The 25,771-nt window shown below is 33.0% G+C and overlaps 1 protein-coding gene across 5 annotated transcripts in view; it reads left to right on the top strand.

The window, feature by feature from the left end:
* The window catches only part of trc (Serine/threonine-protein kinase tricornered), a 150,923-nt gene that overhangs the window by 619 nt on the left and 124,533 nt on the right, over positions 1 to 25,771 (top strand). For 4 of the 5 annotated variants that reach the window (XM_074116989.1, XM_074116990.1, XM_074116992.1 and 1 more), the window contains exon 2: positions 2,881 to 2,990. The gene's annotated coding sequence lies outside the window, so the exon portion shown is untranslated. Of the gene's footprint in view, positions 1 to 2,880; positions 2,991 to 13,331; positions 14,121 to 25,771 lie in introns of those variants that run through there. The other variant, XM_074116993.1, reaches the window with a different exon arrangement.

Below are 25,771 nucleotides of genomic sequence, written 5' to 3'. Positions count from 1 at the left end.
ACAAAACTTAAAAAAGGTCAGAAACTTTTTTCCAAGCTTGGAGTTTTACTAAGTTTATTTATTTTTGACAAATCCATTGAACAAACATTGAAATTTGTGTTGCACTAAATTCTGTTGTAGAATAACAACTTGAAAAAATTGAAATTTATATTTTTTAAAACTTTTTGTTAGAAAATTCGTCTTGTGGATTGATGTGTTTGGAGTGAAAAATTGCATGCATTTTTTTCTTTGTTTTATGTTTTGACTTGAACAGTTTGAAATTTTATCACTTTTCCTTTAATTAATTCTTGTTCAATTTCTTGCAATCAAAGTTGAGATATGCCAAAACTACATTTTCCACAAAATTCTCTTAACGAATGTTCAGCACATTCTCCATTTCATTTATTAATTGAGAAGTTTAATTTTATAGAGAAGTGTTTGTGAAAATTTTTAAAAAAATATGTTTTTAAAGCGTGAACTTTCAAAAATAAAGACTATAATAAGAATAGATAGATAATCTATGTGTGTCATAAAATAAAATTGAGAAAATGATACCTATTTTCAAAGAATTCATCGGGATAATTTTTGAATTATAAATCTCAATATTATGTAATAGATTAAAAGTTTAACTAACCTTTGAAAGAACGTTAGTGATAGTCAAGTTCAACTACCTTTATCAATGACGTAGAATAAAAAAAAAACAACCAACTGCTTAGTAGTTGCAGTTTTTCAAAAAGAATTTTTCTAAAAAAAAAAATTTTTCGTTGAAGTGGTTATTTCCCAATTAATTTTCATAATAATTTATAAAGTAATCGGTAGGAAATTAGAGTCTACATTGGGTTATTTCCTTGGAACGAATTTAACTCCTCTAACATAATTTTGAATTAAATATTTCTTGCTTAGATTTTATATACAATTTCATGTGTAATTGGATGAGTTTTATTCTAGGTTAATTTTTACTGATTTTAGAGTATGAAATTATTTTCGAAAAATTGTGTTTTTGATGAAAAATATATTTTGAGGTCCTCTAAATTAGAAAAAAAAAAGAGATTATAACTAGTGTAGGCATGCCTTTATTTTACTCTAATTCAAAAGTTTCTAAATCACACCTTTTCTTCAAAAACTGAATTTTTGTCACTTTCTAATGTACAATTTGTAAAACGTTATATTCATCTGAAAAAACACGTTGGAGTAATAGCGTAATTTCTCCTCAAATGACCTAAAATGTTCACTTAGAAAAAATTATTCCAATATAAGCTACAGATCTGCGTTTATGAAATGTTTGTACGAACTTAAAAGGAAATCGTAGCAGTAATTTTTTTTTTTTTAAAAAATTATCTTTAGAAACCTTAGAAGTGATACTTATTTTGAAAACATATCAGTGATATCTTATTGTGAGGTCCCGTTGATGGTACCCAACACAAATTTTAATTAGTATGTTCTTCTATTAACTATTTTTAGTTATACTTACCTAGACACATATGATTTTCACAGACAGAATAGTAAAGTACATTTTTTTCTGGTTTAAGATCTGTTGATAACACTAATTATTCAAGATCATAACACTTTCTTGCTTGGTAATTAGTGGTCAGAAAATGTCAGGAAAAAAAAAAACAGTCGTAGAAAGCTATTCCGTTTTGTTTCGATTGTAATTTCTGGTACTCAGGTTTTGGCCAAGATGTTGTAAATATTTTCACTCTTTTTACTCATCTTTATACGGGAAAAAGAGACCACTTTCCAATAGCATCCCCTCCAAATTGAGATATCTGAGAAATCTTCGAATCCAAGTGGTATACTCCTACAATTTGTAACAGCAAGGCTGCCAAAATCTTCCTTGATTGATACTATAACAACAGTCGTTAAGGCGGTGGATTGGAGTCTCCCTATAATCCCATACAGAATTTCGCTATAAAGAAATTCCGCCTGTTTTTACTCATACCTCTAGATCCTGGATAATTGCTCAGACAGATCTTCCCCAATGGATTGGTCCACTGATCGCAATTAGTGGGAGGATGCAGAACCCCTTATTAGAAAGCGTCAGCCTTTTTCATTTCCTACAACGCTAGCCCCATATCCTTTAGCCATTAATGGTATAAAAAAGGTAAACATCAGATAGGATATTATTTCTTATTTACTCTATTTATTACTTCCGGATAAGATTAAACTGATTGTAGCTTTCAGTCACGCCTGTAACTTTTTTTTTTTTTTTTGGAAATTCATCCATAGGCTCCTAGTTCCAGCGCTCTTAGGCCAAACTCTCCAGCAACATTCTTCTCTGGAATTATACATGTTTTTGGAGTGCACAGTGTGTTTTTTTTACCTATCCTACAAGTTGCAGGAAAGGGTGAAATTATAGGATTGCTTGTATACCTACAAATTTGTGTCTATCCATCACATAATTAAACTAGTTTCTGGCCCCCCCTTTTCTTTAAATTTGGTAAATTTAGAATTAATATTAATTGTACTGTTGAAAAAAATATAATTCATTTATTTTGTTTAACGAACGTTTTTATTGTGCAAATTTTATCGGATGTTATTATCTAGTTCATTAAAAACATTGTGGGACAGTAGTTGGTGTTATCATTTTATTGTATTGTCAATACAATTGTCGCCCAGTTTGGAAATATTCCTTTAAAAATAAATATATAGTTACACTCTTGATAAATTGCGAAGGCCATATAACTTTGATATACTTCTATCCCTTTTTTTTTTTTTGTAATTATAATTCCTTTGTTTTTATCCCTAAATTTTTGTGTCTGCTTTGTATTTCTCTTTTGTCATTGTGAGATTTTAAGGTTGTCTCTCCATCTCTGATCCTCATTGAGATGTATATTTATTTATTCTCAGATATTAATTGATTGGAAATTATATATATATATTTTTTTTCTCCCTTGATTATAGAACGGATGGAGTGTCTGGTGACGTCGGGCTGGCAAGTCTAGCAGCTCGGGCGTTAGACCTGACTCCTGCTAATCAATCACAAACTGAGCAATCAACGGTGCAAACACAAGGTAAGTTTTAGATTTAATTCGTTCGATTTTGTTCGTATATTAATACTAATCTTTGTGTATTCTTCATTCGCTCTCTGATTTCGTTTATTTTTAAAGACGATCGAGGTTTCTTTTTCTCCCCCCCCCCCCATCTCTACCCGAAAATGATTCCATTTTGTTGTTTTGAGTCTTTGTTATTAATTTGTATGTATGTAAAGCCTGTTTTAAGTTTTCATTGTTTTCCCCAGCAAACTGTATGGTGCTACCTGTCTTTTTGTTTTTTTTTGGTGAGTGGTAAAGTTAAGTCTCTCTTCTAAAGTACCGTTTCAGAGTATTCAGTCTTTAGAATATCAATCCACAGGAAGTGAGATTGAACATAACAATGTACAAGTTTTTTCAACTTTTCAAGTTAAATTTTGGAGTTTTTTCCAAATTTCGTTCAAATTTCAAACCTTTATATCTTTCTTCGTATCGTTCAGATTTTAAAGAACTCTCTGTCAAATTGAAGAGAAAAGTATACACCATAACTGGTATAAAAACTGCAATGTTTTAGTACTAATAGTTATTGAGATATAGGATGTTGAAATTTAGAGGTTTTGTAAATCTTCCAAATTTCTATCCTCTATAACTCCCTTCCTATTCATCAGAATTGAACGATTTCTTTACCCAATTGTAGAGAATAGTTTACTCTATAGCTGATATAAATTGCAATGTTTTAGTACTAATAGATATTGAGATATAGAAGGTTGTTGTTGAACTTGAACTTGAACAAACAATAATTTTTTTTTTTTTTTATCTCAAATCCGGACAATTTTTTTTAAAGAGTTAGTTCAAAATTGACATTGTCGTATCTTGTAGGGAATATGTAACAATTTTTTATGAGTGTTTCTTAAAATAATTTTTTATTTTATTTTTTGGAGTTTACGAGGGTCGTTTGAAAAGTCCGTGCAAAGTCAGAGAGATATCACCACTGGCGCGTATCGAGGTTATGTTTAGTTAGTAGCATCTCTTGGAAGAACACACACCAAGTTTCAGCCAGATCGGTCTATTTCTTTGTGTTTGGCATTCGTTTGAATGGAGGAAGTCGAGTGATTTTCAAAAAATGGACGAAAAAGAATTTCGTGTGTTGATTAAACACTACTTTATGAAAGGCAAAACGCCTCAGGAGACAAAAGAGAAGCTTGATAAACATTATGGTGACTCTGGCACCTTCGATTAGAACAGTTTATAAGTGGTTTCAAAATTTTCTGGAGTGGCCACATGGGCACAAGTGACGCTGAACGTTCTGGACGCCCTGTTGAGGTTACTACTCCAGAAATCATTGATAAAATCTATGATATGGTGATGGATGACAGAAGAGTGAAGGTGCGTGAGATTGCTAGTGCTGTGGGCATCTCGAATGAACGGGTACATAATATTTTGCATCAACATTTGGACATGACAAAGCTAACCGCAAGATGGGTGCCGCGATTGCTCCAGCTTGACCAAAAACGAAATCGTGTGAAGTGTTTCAAGGACGGTTTGCAGCTGTTCCAGAAGAATCCGCAGGACTTTAAGCGTCCTTTCGTCACTGTGGATGAAACATGGATACATCACTACACTCCTGAGACCAAAGAACAATCTAAACAATGGGTTACCAAGGGGGAATCTGCGCCAAAAAAAGGCGAAGACCGTTCCTTCGGCCGGAAAGATTATGGCGACTGTCTTTTGCGATTCGCAAGGAATAATCCTCATCGACTCTCTGGAAAAGGGTAAAACTATTACAGTTGCATATTATTCATCGTTATTGGAAAACCGAGCTGCAAGAAAAACGCCCACGATTGGCCCACAAAAAAGTCCTTTTCCATCACGACAACGCACCAGCTCACACATCAGCAGTTGTGGTCGCAAAATTAATGGAAATAGGGTTCCAACTCGTTTCACATCCGCCCCTATTCTCCAGACTTGGCTCCCTCGGACTACTATTTGTTCCCCAATATGAAGAAATGGCTGGCGGGAAAAAGATTTTATTCAAACGAGGAGGTGATTGCAGAAACGAATGGCTATTTTTCAGACTTGGACAAATCCTATTATTCGGAAGGGATCAACAAACTAGAGCAGCGTTGGACGAAGTGTATAAGCCTAAAAGGAGACTATGTTGAAAAATAAAAAAGGTTTACCCCAAAAAATTAAGTAGTTTTTATTTTTGCACGGACTTTTCAAACGACTCTCGTAATGTACGTACTTCTTACTTCTTTTCTGATTCCTCTTTTACGGCCAGATTGTAGATGGCTTTTCCAAATCAACTTTTTTAACTCTTCATGAGACTATGCATGGTTTTTCATTTTAGAAATTAACTATTAAAAAAAATTTGTGTTATATGCATAAAATTTATTTTGGTGACGTCATCAAGATTACTGGAAGACGAACAATTTAGTTGTAGTAATTTTTAATAACTCTTTCAAGCTAAACGTTTTATTACATTTAATAGTTATTGATAATTATTACTAGGATGAATTTTCTTTAAAAATAATTCTTTTTTTAGTGTTTTGCTGAAAAATTCAGTAAAATTCAATTCTCCCGTTGATTTTGGCTCTGCAAATGGAAGCATTTGTTGTTGATTCAGCAACCTCTTTCTTTAGACCATTTATTTTTCTGCATGGCTGGCTGAAAATGAATTCTATAGTTAATTTATTTATTTTTATCAATATTCGTTTTAAGTTTTCAGCATACACATTTTGGAACTTTTCATTTACATTTATATTATTTAAAAAAAAGAAAAACAGGCTAGTCTTTGGATTCATCGGGATTAATCCTATGAGTCTTTCACATTAGTTTAATACTTTTTCTATTATGGATTATATTTGGATTTTATTGGTGTTTTGGGCAAGTCTATGACCGTCTCTCTCGCTTCTTTCAATTATTTTCAATAGGATGAAACAAAATAAATGCCAGTTTCAGTCATAGGGACTAGGCCAGTGATGGCGAACCTATGACCCGCGCAAGCTTTTTCACTGACCCACACAATTGCTAGGCAACCATTTGTTTGTTTACGCTGGTTGATTTAGATTTTTCTAATTGTTGAGGATAATTTATATTCTATCTGTATTTTTTTTTTCAATCACGCATTGACACAAAAGCAATTTAAATTGCTATCTATAACCTTTAGTTTGATCATTTCCAGTTCTAAAACGCAGATGACGACAAATGCTTTTGTAGTATTTTTTGAAATAAAACAAAAGTGTTTACAAAATATCAAATAAAATGTACAAAATTTTACTCATATTTTGTTTGTTACAAAAAAAAATCGACCACCCAAAGCAAATAACCATATTTAGATTTTTCTTCCGATAAAACACACTTTTGTAAAGTTTTGTTCAGGTTATGTTTGTAAAAAGAGACTTCCACAGCCACTTGTTTCGTCCCCATTTTACCCAGTTAAGCCAACTGAATTTTTGAAGATGTTTAGTTTTTGAAAATATTCAGTTCAAAATTTTTAAACTTAACTCTTGTGCAAATGGGCATTAGTGGTGACCCAAGAGCTAGTACTAAAAAAAAAAAAAAATGAACAAAATTTGACCCGCAAAAAGGTTCGCCATCCCTGGACTAGGGTCATCTTCAGGGCTAATTTACAATTTACTGTTTTTGAATGGTGCACAAGTTAAGATGATGATGCCATGTATCGATATGTAGCTAATTCTAAAAATACCACTATCTAAACAGTTTTCTCGGCCAACAGAGAAGCCCCCCTCCCAAACATATGCATACGATGAATTTATAAAACAACAGATGTTATTTGGAATTTTCATTTTGTTTAAACAAATATTGCAACTAATTTCTTTTACCAAGAGAGGAAAGAAATACCGAAATCTGAGTTTTAACCTAAACTTACAACTTCCGATATTAAAATTTGGACTACTAAGACTACTTCCTTTAGTGGTAATTTAAGCCAAGAAAGTTTTGTACCAAACACAGTTGAGCACCAAATTCTACATCATTATTATAAAATAATTGAATTACTGTTCATTTTTTTTTGATGACTGAGTCGTAGTTTCAATAGGATGAAAAATTTATGCCAGTTTCAGTCATTATAGAAATAGAAATAGAAATAGAAAAGAGATTTATTATTCTGGGACAATTGTCCCCTAAGAATAAATACAGGTACAAATAGAGGCCTTAATAGTTTGGCCTGTGATTAAACAGAAATTAAATAAATAAATAAGTATTTACAAAAAGTGAAAATAAAAATAACAGCAGAAATTAAGGAAATAAATTAAAACAATATTACTATACTACGTATAGACCCGAGCAATATTATACTGTGGATAATGTTAGTAAGAATAAAAATTTATTTTTTTCTGCAACCATGTAGGAATGTTCTCATTACTCAATTAAAATCAGCTGTGTAATGCCCAACTTTACCTCACTAGTGGGGAAAAATTCCCATTAGTGTCACTTTCCTCACTAGTGAGTAAAAAAACTTCATTGTGCTTCCTTGATATAAGAAGTTTTGTTATTAAATATTTTCTGTAAAACTTTAATAAGCTTATTTAACGTAACTAAATAATTAAAAAACGAATATTAAAAAATAAAATAAAAATTGAAAGGAATATAGAAATAAAAATAATACTTTAATAAATAATTAGATATGTTTAATTATAACAGTTAAAAAGGTTATAGTGTTACCTTATAGAAATTTAAAATGGATTCTAGTGATTCCTGATTAGTTTTTTTTTTAAGTTAATAACCCTAATAGTTGCAGAAAAAATATAATATTTAACTCGAGTTTAAAGTATTTTCCTCAAACTCGGCAATTTGCATTTGCACTCGCCTCGCTTCGCTCGCTCGTGCGTGCAAACCCTGCCTCGCGTCAGGAAAACTACTACTTTCCACACTTGTTAAATAAATAACTATTAACGTTCTGAGTTTTAAAAAGAAAAAGAAAATTTTTGTAAATTAATTAAAACATCTCCGGGTATCGTTAAGAGAAATTCACGTGTTTTCTCTCGACTCTACGTATAAATTCGTTTTGCAGTCACTTACGATTTAAAAGAAAACAGTTCCTAGGCCAACTTTAGAGAATTCATTTCCTTCTAAAATGTGTCTTTTGAGTGTGATGTACGAGTTCACCATCTGTATGATAATTTATAAGAATTAAATATTTGCCATATACTAGGTTATAAACCTGTATAATTTGTTAAGTACCACTAAACTAGTGTGCAGTAGTTGCTAGTACGGCCACTAGATTGTGCGAGCTGCTCTATATCTAGTGCTATCTGTTGGAACGTCTGTAAATTTGGGTATTTGTTTGAAGATATTGACTTTTTTTTTCTCATTAATTTTTTGTTTTTCTAATAATTATAATTTATTTTTTAATGTGCTATTTAAGAAAAACTATATAAACTTACGATAACATTCCCATTTATCTGGTCTAATTATTAACTATCCCTTTAAATGTTCACATCATTACTGGTTATTCCCAACAACCCAGATCGGAATAGATGTTAACCTATAAAATGGGTTAAAGCGAAACAGTTCAGAAATAGTTCTTGTTAATGTTGTTACTATTTTATTAATCTTTAATTTTTGTAAACATCGTAGCGTTTAAAATACTTTAAAAATTTACCATCTTTTTTTTTTGAGAGGAGTTAGCCCCCCCCCCCAAATAAGTTAGGTTCAATTTTAACATTATTTTTAATATTTGAGGCGTCCTCAAATTTAGTTTGTCTTCTTTTATTTTTAAACCTAATTTCTATTGAATTACTTCCTTTTCAAACCAGTTTCCGATTCTAAATAAAGACGCAAAATTAAGTTAGTAGGTTAACGATAAGTTATAATTAAATTATCAAATGTGCTATTTAGTTGTTAGTTTTATTATTTTTTTTACCGATTTATGGGCAAACTGTTGTGACTTATCTCACACAGTCGTTGGGTTAGTCTTATCATCGTTGAACACAATAGACTGGTGTTTGTTTGTAATCTCTTTATGTTCTCCGCCTGGTTGTCTAAATATATTTACTATGAATCATTTAGAAATAGTTTCTTATTTACATTTTCCTTTTCTAGTTATTATCTATCCTTAAAGTGTCTATTGTTTAATCTATTATGGGAGTAGTAATAATAATCGCAAATAGCTTTTTGAAATCATTTTATTGCTAAAAGCCACCCCAACAAATAACATCTCATTAAAGTGTTGTTTTTTATTTTTAAACAAGTAGTAGCCATTGTTTCATGTCGCTAAGAAGCATTATGCTTCTTCTTCTTTCTGGTGATCCTCCTCAATACGAAGAAGAATGTTTTTTTTTCGAAGATTTTTATTTATTACTGTCTTTTTCATAATATCTTTGGAGTGTATTACAGAAGAAAGAACATTGTACTTGAAGGTCAGCCCGGGTTGTACGAAAAAATAATATGTAGAACCTTTTTACAAATATTTTATTTAAAAATTATAATTTTGTTCAACTGTGGGAGATCCCCAGTTCGAATCCCGCTTATAACTACACTTTATTAAAGAAAGTATTATGATTAAGGAACGGATTTTTATGTATTTAAAAATGCCAAGTATTTAATTAAAATATGCATTTATTTTCGTCAATTATGTGGAAAATATGTGATTTACTTAAAATATTTTCTGGAATATTTAAGTAAAATGGACATTTTTTTTTATGAAAATGGATTTTTTTTTGGGGGGGGGCTATAGTTATTTATACAAGAAAAGAACATTTTTACAATTATTATAAATAAGTTTGTGGAAAGGGATATCTGCTCTAACCAAAGCCCGACACAGATCTGTACTCAGAGTAGACTTACTCTGATGATGGAGATGTAAGGAAGGCTTGATAGGACGTCCTCTCTTTCTTTCTGTTTTTATTCTCTATGTGCGATCCGGTGGCCAATATGTTGGGTGACTTGGAAACGTTGAGAGCAAGAAACGCGCTTGTCACAAGCTGTGCAGTACAAAATGTCTCCATCACTTCGAAAAAGTTCTGCTGGAAACTCGCGAAGATATTTAGCAACCAGTTGTTTGTTTGAGGCCGATGTTCGTGGCATTTCACCCAAAAAAAGAATACCCTAAGTGACCGAACGAAATGAATTGGACACTTCAACGAACGAACTGAAAGAACAGACAACGTCAGACAACTTCAAAGAACTAACAAGTGCCCGTCACTGTTTAGCAGCATTCTGTGTAAATTACAATAACCATTGTACCCACTGTGATTCACAGCCCTACAGTCTGTGGTTCACAATACCTCCCAATTATGAAAATATGCCCAAAATGAAAAATATGAAAAAATATGTCCATATTTTGATTAAATATGTAGAAATATTTATTTATTTTAATCAAATATGTATAAATATGCGATAACATCCAAATATGTGGAAATATGTGAAATAAAAGTAGACTCAAACGGCTTAAAAAGTGTCAGTATGAATACTTTTAGTTGAAAAACGTCTGTAAATTGCCTAGAAAAAAATATGTAAATACATACGAATCCGTTCCCTAATTATGATGTATTAAGTATTATAAATGACTGCATACGCGGGATTAGAACTGGGGATCTCCCACTTACAAAACCACGCACATAACCACTAGACAAACACCCTGGCAAGATATTCTTACTGTAATCATAGGTCAAGAAGTCTTGCATACTGGGTGCATCAAAATGGTGTGATGATTGCTTTTGTTTGATGATAAAACAAATTTATCCTTGTTTCACCCACAACCATTACATTACTCTACATTCTTTAAAATCTTCAATTATTATTATTTTTGTTCTTAGCGTCACCAATAACCAATTTTTTGCAGCCAGAGGACCACCCCAAAACTGGTGTATTTCTGGTGGAAAATTAATATTGGAAAACCGACCACGAATAGATGAAAATTGTAACTTTGATCTTAAATATCTTCAACAAATATTAGGGATATCGAAACGGGGTCAACGTCATTTTTCACAGTTTTTTTTGTAGTTTTCACAAACTAGTCGTCCTTATGTAACCCCAATCGGGTTTTTGTGACCGTAACTTCGCCAAAAATAAAGATACAGCATCGGGGGTGAAAAATTTGAAAACTAGACCAAAATAAAACATATAGTTTACTTCGTGGGTTTTTTTTTTTTTGGAATTCCGCTTTCCTAAAAAGTTATTAGCGAGGGAGTAATAACTCAAAATAGCATCCTCAAGATGTCAAAACAGTAATTTTATACAAAAAACACAATTTATTAAAATAACCTAACTAGTCGGCTTTCTAACTAGAACTGGGCCTACGTCGGCTTCCTTTTGTATTTTTAAAAAACTACGCTAATCAAGTTCCCTCCACTCAAAATTCTGAACTGCAACTACTCTAGCCAAGTTCCTATCATTGTTGTCGGCCTTTTTCAAACATATTTCTTAATTTTTCACTAATGGTGCCGCCGTCCTCATCCATTACTTACGCTAAGTAGTAATAATCTTAAAAAATTTATGTACAAATTGTGCTTGTGTTTGTCTGTAACTGTATTTTAAACATTTTCCCCTCGAAAATTCAATTTAAGGCCTTATTAAAGAGGGGGGAGTCACCTGCCAAAATTTCCAATAAAAAATTACTTATCCGGAAATGCCATTTTACTGAAGGCCTTGATTTATTTTGTTTCCGCTTTATTTGCTAAAATTCCAAATTTGACTAAAAACATTTGCCCAGCGATAGAGTTCCTATTGTTTGTTTTCAAATTATTAATTTAAATTTTAAAAAAGTGTTATATAAAAGACTGTAAAGACTTATCTCTAATTGCATACCATTTTGTCACTACAAAACAAGAGGAAATATTGCAAATTTAGAAAACTGCTTCCATGATCTTTAAAACTTTTTGTTTTTTTTTTAATTGTACAGACATTCCTCTAATGTTCCTTTTCAGTGTAATGTATGCACTTTAGTTTTTTTTATGAATTTATTTAATTTAGGCGCGACAACATCTGTGATGGATGGAGATTGGTGCGCCCGAAGGTTATTTTTCGTGCACTGCTACCGACTTCCGGACAGTGAACTCTCATTATAGACGAACACTGTTGCCAGGAAGAGAAAAATTGTACCCAATATTCACAAAATTTGAAGAAATTTTTTTTTTTTCGTGATTTGTGGAAATTGGTTCTATTAGTGCGAACATGTGTAATTTTAACCAGTTAAGCGTGGAGTTTAGTTTTTTAAAAACCCCCGCCACAGTTGGTGCGGAATTAAAATCAGACAATGACGTGTATACACGTCGAATGCAGGCAGGGCAAAACAATCAAAAGTTTACAACGTCTTGTAATAGCCACTGCAAGCGACTTTTTCTGCAATCTCTCTGGGGACTTGAGATTACCAGAGCATTCTGTGCTCTTTCAAAATCTTGTAAAGCTTCACGTTATGCATTGCTCCTAGTTAACTAGGGACGCCAAAGAGCTTTTTACAAGGAAGAAAAGAGTTTTTTGAATTCTGTGCAAAATGAAATCATGGTCGTACTGTGAGGTCTGAACCTCTATCTAAGGTAAAAAAACGGGCATTGCCCAAGGGTTGAGAGCTTCTATTTGTGTACGTAATTCCCCAATCTCTAATGCGGAGACCAAACATGTACCAACCACTTATCATTTGGCTGAGACTCCCGTATAAAATACTTAGAGCAGTTCTATTGGTAAGATAAAGGAAACATCCCACCAAATAATATGTATTCTTATTGTATTTTATTAAAAGTTTCGAGTTTTTATAGTTAGTGGCAATTTTATATTTTTCACAACACGTGGAGTATACACATGGAACGCACCGTAACAGAGATTTGGTTTGACGTGTATATACACGTCAAACACGCTTAACTGATTAAAGAGAAGAGATTTAGAGTTTGGTTAGTTTACTGTAGATCGTAGGTTCGATTCCAGCTGCCAAAATTCCTCAGGGTTTTTTTTTTTTAATGTCCGGTGAAGGATTGTAGTGCGCCAAAAAAAAAAAAATCCCGGTCGCCAATGACGTTGAAGTGCCTTAAATCCTCCCCCACCTTAAATAACGTTTTTAGTAATAATGTTACGTTATAATACCATTTTATTGCGTAAATTGCGGTAGCAGAAAACCACGTGGGCTGTTCATACAATTTTTTGTTAAATTATTTAATACCAAATCGATGTTTAAATATAGTTTAAATATTAATAAAAAAAAAAAACTATTATAACCTTACTCGGTTAATATAATAACATTTTTGCAGCGCTTAAATCAGCTGTATGTATTTCTAACAAATCAACTTCCCGCTCACTTTATCTTAATTATCAGCTATTTGCGCGCGCTTTACTTCTTTGTTGTGTCAGTTCAGTGTCACTGTTTTTTTTGTAAGCTTAAAAAGAAAAAAAAAAAAAAAAGTGGGTGGGGATTTTTTTTATTTATTTATTTGGCTAGAGTGGGGGTAAAAGTTACGGCATGTAGAGTGCGCTGTACTTGGACTGTCAACCACGTAACGATGTTCGGTAACTGCTGTTAGTGTTGTGCGTGTCCTAGGTGCTGTCAAGATCGGCTGGAATTTTTTTTTTTTTTTCCTTTTTTTATAAAAACATAATTCGGGGTTTATAATCTTATCCTCGAAATTTGTGTTTCTGTGTGTTTGTGTTCTTATTTTATTGTTTAACCACGTTAACGCAAAATACTTCCTTTTTTTTTAAATTTTTTGCGTGCAGCTGATACGCGAGTTTCCGTCCGTGATTTCGTGGTTATATTTTCGTGATCATAGTGACGAAGAAATCAGTATTTTTATTTTTAATTTTTTAAATTAAAGTCCCTTTTTTTTCAAATCTGTGTTAATTTAAAAAAAAAATACAAAAAATGGATACTTGTAAGACGAAAAATTATAAAGAAAACCGATGATTTGGCCATCAAAACATCGGAATACTAAATATTTTTGTGACAAAAGTGTACGACGTCTACTCCACTCGTAGTAGTGGTAGTTGTTTTTCATTACTTTTTCAAAATTCTCGAATATACCGTCAACATAGGCACATTAGGGACAATTGTTGGGCCGAACAGTCGCCTCAAGACCAGCACTACGACCACAACATCGGCAACAACAGCAAACACGGCCGGTGCAATATTAGCCAGGTTTCTACGCTGGCTCTCCAAATTGACCCATACTACGACACAGCCAGCTCCGGAACAATCTGCCAATTCCGTTTTACATGCTACAGGTATTTATTTGATTTTTTTTCTTTTTTGGTACCCCGTTTTCGTAGTGGTTTGCAGTTTTCTTTTTTTCCCCCCGGAAGTACAATGATCGTAGCAAAATTTCTGCCGGAAATAGATCTTTTGGTTTCATTAAAACATCCGGTTGAAACTCGAACGTGAATTTATCTTACAACAGTGTTAAATAATTTTCTTGGTTTTGCGTTTATTTGTGCTACAATGATGCTATAAGTGACAATGATAGAAGTGTATAGTAGTGGATACAAACGAGTGGAGAAGTTACCGCAGTGGTAACACTCCCAAAACACAGAACTATATTTAGTCACTCTCTTCACTTGAGAGGAGATCACGAGGCCATACTGTCTCTTAAGACGTCTTGTGTGAAAGATTTTGGAGCTAGAGGGTTTATATGAGATTGCAGGTTAAAATTAAGTACCCTGTATCGTGTTTGAGGCCACTCTTTCTAAGACGTCTTGTGTGAAAGATTTTGGAGCTAGAGGGTTTATATGAGATTGCGGGTTAAAATGAAGTACCCTGTATTGTGTTTGAGGCCACTCTTTCTAAGACGTCTTGTCTGAATGATTTTGGAGCTAGAGGATTTATATGAGATAGCAGGTTAAAATGAAGTACCCTGTATCGTGTTTGAGGCCACTCTTTCTAAGACGTCTTGTGTGAAAGATTTTAGAGCTAGAGGATTTATATGAGATTGCAGGTTAAAATGAAGTAAGTACCCTGTATCGTGTTTTAGCGACTTGAGTGATAAAAGAAATGTAAGATTTTAAGTATGTATAGTCTAGGTATACACGTAAAATGGAGCGTCTACTTGCAGTTCGAAGTATTTTAGATTGAAGGGACTTGAATCCTTTCTGAGTTTGGAGGCGTTTGGTTGAACTCCACAGCTCTGCTCCAAAAGCCCAGATGGGTTTCAAAATAGAAGCGTAGGATCAGTCTTTTTGTTGTCCAGAGAGAGTTTTGATCTATCGTCTAAAAGTCTTTTAAGTAGTCGATAGCGTCTTGTTTTTAGTTCTGTTCTTTTAAGTCTATTGCGTGTGGAGTTTAAATAATTAATTTAAATTTAAATATACCATTTCCAAAAAATAAAATTAAAAAATACGTAGATCTGTTTACTGAATGGCAGTTTCAATCCGTTAATTTTTTTCAGATAAAGATCTTTAGGTAACCAATTCTTATTAATCATAATTAAACTGAATAGCCCTTTTTTTATAAAAAAAAAGAAGTATTTCCACATTCTCCTGCCAAACAAAAGCCCTTCAATAGGGCAATCTGTGCCCTAAAATTTTAGTCGTTTTAAAATTTAAAAAAAAAATCTCTGAAAACTCCAAAGAGGCGAATGCAAACTTATGGACCAATTTGTTTAAAACCTCACTCTTAATTTTGGACTCGAGAAAACTTAAAAAAAAAAAAAGGATATATTTCCGGTGTGAAAACTTAAAATCGAAAATTTAAAATTCGATTTCTGGTTTGAAAAATCGATGTTTTATCGTTAATAGCAATTTTGACAGATTTCATTTTATTTATTTTTTTTCAACTTGTTTGCTTGTTTTAAAACTAGTGAAGGTTATTATCCTGTTGCCTAACAGAAAGATAACAAATGAAAAATGTGTTACCTTCTTCTCATCTATTATACTCGTATCTTATCATTTATTTTTATAAACAGCTGTTGAAAAAGGCAGACATTCTGTCGAATAATATTTTTGTTTTTCTTTTAAGAACAAATATGTTCATTTTCTGTATTTTTTACATATTACGTAATTAAAAATTTGTTTTCTTAAAAATTTAGAATTTTGTAATTTGACCGGAAGCTAATTTTGATTACAGTTTATGTAGTATACAGGGTGGGTTCACCCTGGTTAGTAACTAATGTCCATAGGCCTACTGTGTGTAGTACATCTAAAGTGGAGTTCAATGACGTATTGGCCAACTTCATATTTTCCACTGCTCTTGAGCGACGTCACTTTTAAATTACATTACTTTTTTCCAATAAAAATGTTATTACTCAGAAAGTTTTAGTCCGAATTCAATTCTGATGACACGGTTAGAAAGACAGATAAATTTTCTAAAAATTGATACCATTTCGAAGCATAAATTATTCTCCAAACAGCCTCAATCTTCCTCCGGATACTGGAGGAGAATAGAAGTAATCGAAATTTTTAAGAAAACTCATTAGGCCCTTATGTGATCATTATCAGACCTAGGTGCTGGCCACTTTTTAGTAAAAGTTTCCTTGCCTAATGGGTGGGCTTTCAAACGGTATATCATTTGCCCAGGATTCCTTTCTATCTTCGTACGAGAAATTACGTTTGTTTTTGCAAGAAAACGTGTCCACGAGCACCCAACAGTGTTAGATTATCAAGTTGTTTAATTCATTGAAAACTCTTTTTAGATGGACCAATAGTCAATTTTAATCAGTAGGCTGTCTTAAAATAAGGAAGTCAAAGGTTACAAATTGCACTAAAAAAATAATAATAATAATAATTATATGTGGAAGCAAACGTGACGTCACTGCTTTCCCTATATTGTTTTCCAAGAAACTAAAGACCCGGAAATCAAGTAGATGAAATCCTTTATACAATATGTCCGGTAAGTTCAGCTGAAATTTTGCTTTTAAAAATTTGAAAAAAGAATACTTGAAAAGTATAACCGAAATTCAAGAAATACTTGAAAATATCGGGTAGACTTTTCGTGCTTAAAAAAATTTTATAGAGGACAATTTATATTGGGGAGCTCAAAATTTTTTTTGCTTTCTTTTTAAAGTTTTAAAGTAAAAACAACGATTTTTGTAAAAAAAAAAAAAAAAAAAAAAAATATTTTTTGTTGCATATTTTTATAGTATTTGAGCTCCTAAAAACAACAAAATTTTTTTTGAAATCGGTTAGGTTTTTCAAAAGTTATGGCAATTTAAAATATGAAAAACGAATTTCAGTTTATTGTCAAAATTACGTTATTTTTTAAAAGAATCTGTTTAAACTGGGCACAACCAACGGATAGGCAAGCCAAAACTCTGGACTTCCACGCTTTGCTTGTAGCAGCACTTATGGAGGCGAAGTCAAGATCTAGGCTGGCTAGAGTTATTCGACGTTTCAGATCATCGACTGAAGCCACGGGATTAAGGATACTGTACACTTTATTTTTTTAGGTATCCCCACAAAAAATAGTCCATTTTGGTTAAGTCCAGAGATCGAGGTGGCCATTGGATGGGTCAATGAGTCCCTAAGCACTTTTCATGGAAATTTCTGTCCAGGTAACCTCGAACCACTCTCGCCGGGCAACCATCTTGTTGAAAATACATACCTGGCCGACGTTGTAGATGAACATCTTCAAGCAGAACTGGCAAAATGTCTCTTAAAAAAAAGTTGGACACCTTTCACCAGTTAAGTTCTCTCTGTAGTTGATTTCCTAAAACTCCACACCAAACGTTTGTAGAAAAAACTACCTGAACGTCGAATAACTCTAGCCTGCCTAGATCTTGACTTCGCCACCATAAGTGCTGCTATAAGGAAAGCGTGGTACTCCACGAGTTTTGGCTTGCCTATCCGTTGGTTGTGCCCAGTTTGAACAGATTCTTTTAAAAAAAATAACGTAATTTTGACAGTAAACTGAAATTTGTTTTCCATATTTTAAATTACCATAACTTCTGAAAAATCTAACCGATTTCAAAAAAAATTTTTTTGTTGTTTTTAGGAGCTCAAATACTATAAAAATATGCACAAAAAAATATAACGTTCCATTTGACAAACAAAAGTTGGATGCTGTATCTCGAGATACAGGGGTTTAAAAAAATGGGGCAATCACTGAAAATAAACTAGACTAAAAATGATTAAATACGTGTTTTTTATCTCCTTAACAAAAACTTACAGTTTAAAAAGTTAAGTATAAGGGTTGATTAAACGCCAAAAGGTACACAAATCAGCAAGTACCCAACATTTCATTCAAGCTTAGTTGATATAATTTAAGTAATTTTGCTGCATTAACTTTTCCTTCACATTTTTTAGAATTTATTAGATGTCACATACCCTTATGCTGGCCAGTTCGTTCATAATAGTTATAATTGTGATAAAATGTATATTATATCTTCGTATAAATAGGTACTTTATTTTAACTCTATTCCAAATTATTCTTCTGATTCTGAAGTTGTCACATATACATGCATGTTAAATTAGAAAAAGACAAATTTAGAGTCGGCTACTGTTTAAATTTGAATCACGGAGGATTTAAAGCAATATTTCAGTCTTGAATTCGTCTTACCGAAATATTCGTGAGGACAAATAACACACAGTTAATAACAAGTAGATTATTCAACATTATTTATTCATTTCTCAATTGTAATTTAATTTAGTTCCCCTAATTTTACTTATGGTAAAATACTGGAATAATTAGCTGTCCTAAATATATGCATATCTTATTTATTTTTTTATTTTTTCGAAATTTCCCGCCGTTTAAAAAAAAAGTGGGTGGAGCATATAACTCTGGTCACCCTGTATATCGATAAAACGTTTGAAGTGAAATTTAAACGGTCTATATAAATAAAATTTCTATCTTTATTTCCTCGTAATTATTTTAATGTCTTTAGCGAGAGTTTGGTAATTTTTATTATTATTACGTATTAATATTTCCCCCCCCCCCATTTTTGGTTCTTTGTCGTTATTTGTTCTTTTTTTGTTATTTAGTTATTTTTTTTGTTTTGTTAACAAAAAAATTACGACACTTTTTTGTTCCATTGTTTGGTTGGTGTTTTATTTGTCCTTGGTTTATATGAACCATTTTGTTTGTATCTTTTTTATTATTATTATTATTTTTTTAAGTGTGAACAACACCTTAAAAAGATTTTTAAAAATGATTTTTCATTTTTTTTTTAAAGTTTAAGGTTGGTATCCATGACATCATAATTATTGGTTTCCGTGCTGTTAATTTTGTTGTTTACTTCTTGTTATTCCTGTTTTGTTCTTTTTTTTTTTTTTTTTTTTTACTTCTCATAAAAGAGGAAACATTAACAAATTTTCCAAATTTGAATTTTACAGGAAAATTCAAATTTTGAAGGATATTGTACGTGTCTAGCCGGAAGTATACGAGGGTCGTTTGAAAAGTCCGTGCAAAAATAAAAACTACTTAATTTTTTGGAGTAAACCTTTTTTATTTTTCAACATAGTCTCCTTTTAGGCTTATACACTTCGTCCAACGCTGCTCTAGTTTGTTGATCCCTTCCGAATAATAGGATTTGTCCAAGTCTGAAAAATAGCCATTCGTTTCTGCAATCACCTCCTCGTTTGAATAAAATCTTTTTCCCGCCAGCCATTTCTTCATATTGGGGAACAAATAGTAGTCCGAGGGAGCCAAGTCTGGAGAATAGGGGGGGGATGTGAAACGAGTTGGAACCCTATTTCCATTAATTTTGCGACCACAACTGCTGAGGTGTTGCGCTGGTGCGTTGTCGTGATGGAAAAGGACTTTTTTGGTGGGCCAATCGTGGGCGTTTTTTCTTGCAGCTCGGTTTTCAAACGGTCCAATAACGATGAATAATATGCACCTGTAATAGTTTTACCCTTTTCCAGATAGTCGATGAGGATTATTCCTTGCGAATCCCAAAAGACAGTCGCCATAATCTTTCCGGCCGAAGGAACGGTCTTCGCCCTTTTTTGGCGCAGATTCCCCCTTGGTAACCCATTGTTTAGATTGTTCTTTGGTCTCAGGAGTGTAGTGATGTATCCATGTTTCATCCACAGTGACGAAACGACGCTTAAAGTCCTGCGGATTCTTCTGGAACAGCTGCAAACCGTCCTTGCCAACACTTCACACGATTTCGTTTTTGGTCAAGCGTGAGCAATCGCGGCACCCATCTTGCGGATAGCTTTGTCATGTCCAAATGTTGATGTAAAATATTATGTACCCGTTCATTCGAGATGCCCACAGTACTAGTAATCTCACGCACCTTCACTCTTCTGTCATCCATCACCATATCATGGATTTTATCAATGATTTCTGGAGTAGTAACCTCAACAGGGCGTCCAGAACGTTCAGCGTCACTTGTGCCCATATGGCCACTCCGAAAATTTTGAAACCACTTATAAAAACTGTTCTAATCGAAGGTGCAGAGTCACCATAATGTTTATCAAGCTTCTCTTTAGTCTCCTGAGGCGTTTGGCCTTTCATAAAGTAGTGTTTAATCAACACACGAAATTCTTTTTCGTCTATTTTTTTGAAAATCACTCGACTTCCTCGATTCAAACGAATGCCAAACACAAAGAAATAGACCGATCTGGCTGAAACTTGGTGTGTGTTCTTCCAAGAGATGCTACTAACTAAACATAATCTCGATACACGCCAGTGGTGCTATCTCTCTGACTTTGCACGGACTTTTCAAACGACCCTCGTACGTGTCTAGCCGGAAGTATACTTATCTGTTTCCTTAAATAATAAGTTTTTTTTTGTTCTGTTTCCTAGTAACCTAGATCTTCTAAATATACAATTTAACCTATTTTTTTCTATATATATATCTTCCTTATGGTTCTAAATACGAGAAAATTGCTGAAAAACTTATTTTTTCTTAAAGACGATAATTTTATTCCCATTTACCACTTTATTGAACTAAGATCTATTCTTATGCTAAACTAATGTTAAAAAAAAAAAACGGAAAAAGTCATGTGAGTATTTGCAGCCGTTTCTGGCTTAACCAGAGCCCCGCGTACAACAATAGAAGGTGAGCTAGCGCCAGATAGGAAAGAAATAGAATTAAAAGAAATCAGCTGTTTCCGTTTCATAACAGTACTCTGGCCTACTTTAATAACGTCAGCTGATAGAGAGAGAGAGAGAGAGGGAGAGACTCCTGCTGTCTTTATTAAAAAACATTACCAAAAACTAGTTCTAATAATTTTTGTTTGTTTCTTTGTCTGTCTCTCTGTCCACCAAATTTAATTTTACTTTCTCTTTGGGCACAACTTGAAATGTCTGTCAGAGGAGTCTTTCTGATGGTGGTCTACGTAACAGGGAAATCCTATAAAAAAAATTGCTGTAATCAAATCTTCCCCATTTTATCGTAATTTACGAATCAAAAACCTTAAAAGTAAAAAAAAAAAAATTATCAATAAAAAAAAAATCGATTAAATAAAGCGACATTTCCGGTAGGTCAGATTTTTGACGTAATCGATTACTTTGACGAGACACACAAACCAATTATCAAGATATACTTTGATCTGTCCTTAGTACACGATCGAGTAGGCCACTTCATTTGTTGCTAAGACCGCCAAAACCATTACCAACATTGTCCTCGACGTTGTGCACAGAGTATTTGTTAGTTATATCGAACCAGATATTGTAAGTTTTACGAATAATTTAGATCAGCTGATTAATATTTTATTTCAAATATTTTTTAATAAAATCATTAAAGTAGTTTTATTCGCGTATTAATTCTCTCGCTTCCGCGCTCTCTTTTTCTTAACGCTCTACTTGTTGTCATGGTGATGTTAAGTTAACTAATCTCTCGTATTTCTCTCAGTTTCTAATTTTTTAGAATTTTTTCCTTTTGTGTTAAGTAAGAATGAAATTTTCTTAGTATTGACCTTGTCAAACTATTCGCTAGCTGTTACTAAACAGACCTAATGAGATGTTTTTTTGAAGATCAGGCACAAACAGATGGGTGATTGCGTAAGAAGATTATGGTGGTGTCTTGGAAATATGTTGAGAAATATATATCTATTCATATATTTTTTTTTTTCTGTGTGATTAATTAGGGAACGGATTCGTATGTATTTACATATTTTTTTCTAGGCAATTTACAGACGTTTTTCAACTAGAAGTATTCATACTGACACTTTTTAAGCCGTTTGAGTCTACTTTTATTTCACATATTTCCACATATTTGGATGTTATCGCATATTTATACATATTTGATTAAAATAAATAAATATTTCTACATATTTAATCAAAATATGTACATATTTTTCATTTTGGGCATATTTTCATAATTGGGAGGTGGTTGACAGGAACTGTGAACCACAGACTGTGAACCACAGTGGTTAAAAAAGTGTTTTTAAAAGCACCAAGTCGCATTAAAATGCTAAAAGATCTCTATCCAGACTTGTGCCTTCCGCCAGAACCAATATTGACTAGATGGGGTACTTGGCTGGAAGCAGCTCAGTATTACTATGAAAACTACAATAAAATCAAGAATGTCCTATCACATCTCGAAGACGAAGCAGTAGCGATAAATACAGCCAAGTCTTTATTCGAGAAACCTAATTTAAGGAACGACCTTTGCATTCATTTCTGCCAATTGCGTATTTCTTGCACAAGCCATTACCCAACTTGAGTCCCAAAATGTTCGACTGACAGAAAACGTGTCCAACGTTAAAAAAGTCATGGAAAAGGTGGAAGGAATACCTGGGAGTAAGGGAGATCTGATCAGATCAAAACTGGTAGAAGTACTGAGCAAGAACAAAGGGTGGGAGACCATCTGCCAGATTTCTGATATTATCAGCGGAACAGAAGTCACCTCAGAACATCGTGTACCCTTTACAACCAACGAGATAACTTCTTTCAGCAAGGCACCTATAACATCTGTAGATGTTGAACGATCTTTTAGTCGTTACAAGTCCATCTTACGCCCAGATCGTCGTCACTTTACGTTCCAACATTTGAAATTTCATGTGGTTGCAAACAATTTCGAAGAGTGAAGTTTTCAAAATTGAAAATTTAACACATCTTTTTATAAATAGTAAAAATGTTCTTTGTTGTATAAATAATTATAACTTGCCCCTCCCCCAAAAAAATCCATTTTCATAAAAAAAAAATGTCCATTTTACTTAAATATTCCAGAAAATATTTTAAGAAAATCACATATTTTCCACATAATTGACGAAAATAAATGCATATTTTAGTTAAATATTTGGCATTTTTAAATACATAAAACTCCGTTCCTTAGTGATTATTGTCATCTGTGCAGAAATATGCTTTATTTCAAGAGTTAGTTCTTTCTAATCTTAAGAAAAAACTCTGTTTAGGGCCCCTAAGATTATGGACAAACAAACAAGTGGTTCTTTTTAAAAATGATTGCCTTAAAACTGCATTTTATATATATATATATATATATATATACGTACTTACTCAAAAAACAAAATTAAACAGAAATCTCGAAACTTTATTCTTCGTTTGGGAAACCGGAAATATATCAAATTCATTTTCTCTTCTAAGGAAGTTGTAGCAATCATGTTGAATTTTCAATTTCAAATGTGTCTACAATTTTTTGTTTTATTTATTTAAGAAATTTCTCCCAAAACCATCCCGACTCTTGCAAGGGGAATTGGTGGTTCACGTTATTCTTCTCTCTAAAGAACAGTATCACAACTCCACCGTGTTTTATATTATATAAAGAGTTAGGGGAGGGGCTAAATTTCTTGATAAAAGTTCCTCTCTTTGTAGAAACTTTTCAAAAGAAAACTTCTCATCCCAGTGAATCTGGCTGGTTACAAAACTTTTTTTTCTTTCAAAGTGTAAGAAAGATTCAAGAAGTATTCCGTTGAAAGGAAAACATGGAAGGTTTCAAGACACACTTCAATGTTACCTCTTCCGGGTTAACCAATAGCTAGACTATTTACCTTGGGTGTGGCCTCTTATTGTTGATCCTTTAGATTTTCACATTGAATTTAACTATCGGATCACATTTCTTTCTGATGCTCTGGTAGTAATGAATGGTATTTTTTATAAGCTTTGCCCTAGGACGGGATGTCGTCATCTACTTCGGCAGCATTTCCTTTGTCTGTAGGTTTGATTTGGAAATAATTTATTGTTTAATCATAGACTGGTACAGCTCGGGCTAGTTCTCTGGAGTAGTTAGGTCAGCCTCCCAGAAATATCAAATACTACATAGTTATTTGATCAGCTGTGCAGGAATGAGTTTATGTAATGGGTATATCGTATAGGTAAGGAATGTTTTGTAAGAGGGGCATCAGTTTATTTCATTGGGTGAAGACTTGTTTGGGTAAATTATATAAGGCTTTTGGGTCTTTTGAGAAGGGTTTGGGATACTTAGCCTCATCCAGAAGTTTTTCTGTAGTATCTTAGGGAATCTATTGGGCAAAATTTGATTTAAAAAAAGGATACAGAAATAGGGATCAATTTGGAGCGCAAATCAAGTGAAGTATAAGCCACTCTAAATGTGAGCTTTTTTTTTTTTTTAGCCTTTTAAGACTTTAACTTTTCGAGTTTAATCATGAATCAAGTACCCTTTAAATCATCCATCATAGCAGTGTCCAGTTACTCGGCGATCTAAACCCTGTGGAAGCTCAAAACATCCTTAATTTTCAGAGTTTTCTAGCGAGAGAGAGAAAGAGAGAGATTTTCCAGTTAAACTAGGTGCATTCTCACAAAAAAGAAAAGAATACAAGACACTCTTACCGAACAACACCCGGTAATAAAGTAAATATTTCGTTGGAAAATACGCTGGGGCAAAGTATACATGTTTAAACAGGTAAAACTTTCACAGGATTGTAGAAGTCCGGGTAGGTGTAAGCTTAAGCTCCTAATACCTAGCCCTTTAGGACTATTAATAATACAAAATAGTAATTTCTATTTTCTCTCTATGAGATTATTACTGGGGCCCCCATTACCCTGATAGGATTATTAAACTAAAAGATTTAGATAGTTGAATGAGGCTGGGCTTTAGTGTTACCTCTAGGATCTAATATTGCTCCCCTTAACTGTTCACTTTACTGTACTATTTTTGTTGGAGGTTATCACGGAAAATTTTACTCCAAAATATATATTTCTTTAAATCTACATCGTTTGTATGATTTTTTCATGGAAATTAATTTATTGATGACAATTTTGGGAAAGTGGATTCTCTCTGAAATTTCATTTTCTGTTTAAATTACTATTTTTAGTCGATGGAAATCCAATAATTCTACAAAAAAAAAATTAGTTGTAAAGCAATTTGCAGAGTGATGCAAGTTCATCTGAATAGTGTTAAGAAAAGTAAAGTAGTTGCCTATTTTTTCAGGCAGACTTTACGTCCAACTACCACCAAATTAGGTGTCGTGGACGGAGGCGACTAGCAAAACATACTTTACCAAAAAATTTCTCATATTAACCATTAAACAAAATCCAATGACAAGAGACAGAGAATTGAACTCACTAAACCAACAATACATCTTAGCATTGCGGGTCTAGTCTCTTAACCGCCTAACATACTTTACTATAAATTTCTCATATTAACCATTAAATAAAATCCAAGGCCTAGACCTGGGGGAATCGAACCCACTAAACCAACAATACATCTTAGCATTGCGGGTCTAGTCTCTTAACCGCCAAACATACTTTACTATAAATTTCTCATATTAACGATTAAATAAAATCTTTGGCCTAGACCTGGGGGAATCGAACCCACTAAACCAACAATACATCTTAGCATTGCGGGTCTAGTATCTTAACCGCTCGACTATCGTGGCGCTTTGTTAATAAATAATAATTAATTGTGTTTTAAAATTAGGAGTTGCAAAAAAAATGGTGTAGTCATGCGAGTGTTCACACCATATTCTGCTCATTTAGAATGCAGCTTGTCACGACTTAATAATTACCAAAACCAAAAAAAGGAAAAAAAAAAAAAAAGAGTTTTTTATTGACCTACATTTCACAACTCAGCTTGTGT

This window comes from Rhodnius prolixus, unplaced genomic scaffold, assembly GCF_049639745.1.
Source record: "Rhodnius prolixus isolate KJV_2025 unplaced genomic scaffold, Rpr scaffold_2, whole genome shotgun sequence".
Taxonomy (NCBI): Eukaryota; Metazoa; Arthropoda; class Insecta; order Hemiptera; family Reduviidae; genus Rhodnius; species Rhodnius prolixus.
Note: the sequence above shows the minus strand (reverse complement) of the source record. Positions and strands in the feature narration are given on the sequence as shown.